Here is a 1838-nt window from a genome sequence, read left to right as displayed (position 1 = left end):
CGTGTACTCTGTCTATGCCCGCCTGCCTGTCTGTCTGTTTGTCTGTCTGTGTGTCGGCCCATGGTGTCCGATGACCTTGTACTATCCCCTCAACAACTCTATTTTTACTACTATTCTTCTAATATTTCTACTACTACTACTACTACTACTACTACTACTACTACTACTACTACTACTACTACTGCTACTGCTACTACTACTACTACTACTACTACTACTACTACTACTACTACTACTACTACTACTACTACTACTACTACCACAACACTACTACTACCACTACCACTACTACCACTACTACTGCTACCACCACTACTACCACTACCACTACTGCTACCTGCACCACCACCACCACCACCACCACCACCACCACCACCACTACTGCCACCACCACCACCACCACCACCACCACCACCACCACCACCACCACCACCACCACCACTACTGCTACCACCACCACCACCACACCACCACCACCACCACCACCACTGCTACTACTACTGCACTACTACCACTACCACCACTACTACCACTACTACTACACCACTACCACTGCTACTGCTGCTACTACTACTACCACTACTACTACTACTATTACTACTACTACTACTACTACTACTACTACTACTACTACTACTACTACGGTTCTGTTCGGGACTGCGAGACCAATCCCTCAACCACACACCCATCAGCCCGTCAGTCAGTCAGCCAGCCATCACAGCGACTTCTGTTCATTTAATGGGCACTGAACGAAACCACTCACCTGCGCCTCAACCACACTGTGTCCAGCGTCACTCTCTGTACATGGGGATTTGTCTGCTGTGGTCGCAAACAAAGTGCTTATGGGTTTTGAAAAGAGAGAGAGAGAGAGAGAGAGAGAGAGAGAGAGAGAGAGAGAGAGAGAGAGAGAGAGAGAGAGAGACGAACACACATCGGTCACAGTTTCATACAGATAACCTCACCTGTCGTATTAAGCTAACCTAACCTAACCTGTCCAATATACCAACACACATCGCTATAGCAGGTATGCGAATAAAGATTGACACACGAAAGTAACGAAATAATTTAGTTTGGCTTTTCCAGAGAGCGAAACACACACACACACACACACACACACACACACACACACACACACACACACACACACACACACACACACACACGTAACACAGAATATGTATATATATTTTTTTTGGTCAGGGGAGATGGAATAAAAATACGGTAGTGGACAGGTTGGCATAATTTGGCATATCTTTTGATACCATCTGTCAAATATTGATGGGACAAACCTGGTAACCCTAACATAGATTGTATTCACGACCCATACACCTTAGTCTTGCCCAGAACCAGACTAAAACATGTCACATCCGGTACACCTTCCCATTCTCTCCTTCACTGAAAAAAAGAAAATTTGCGGCCGAAACCGAAATATACCGGAGCTGCTGCAGTGCTTCCATCACCGTATAACTAAGCTGTGTCTTGCCATAGCCTGAACATAGTATGCCTTTAGAGTAAAAATAATTCGTCAGGACTCCCATTATTTCAACTTTCGACACATAAATTGGTGATGAGACTTTGGTATTGACACACAGGACACAGGACACAGGACAGAGGACACGGCTACCCTAACGGAGCAGCCTCGCCTCAGCACACTCACACCTGCATTACACTCCCAGCTATTACTCTGATTCTAGCCACGAGTCCACCCTGTCTGGGGCGTGGCGGATCTTCTTACTCTCACTGCCTCGCCCTGACTCCCTCCCTCCCTCCTGCCACGCGCCATAAAATTGTCTGACAGGAACGGCACCTACTTTACATTCCAGAAGAGAGAGAGAGAG

Source organism: Portunus trituberculatus, chromosome 27 (genome assembly GCF_017591435.1).
Source record: "Portunus trituberculatus isolate SZX2019 chromosome 27, ASM1759143v1, whole genome shotgun sequence".
NCBI classification, from domain to species: domain Eukaryota; kingdom Metazoa; phylum Arthropoda; class Malacostraca; order Decapoda; family Portunidae; genus Portunus; species Portunus trituberculatus.
This window is presented reverse-complemented; position numbering follows the sequence as displayed.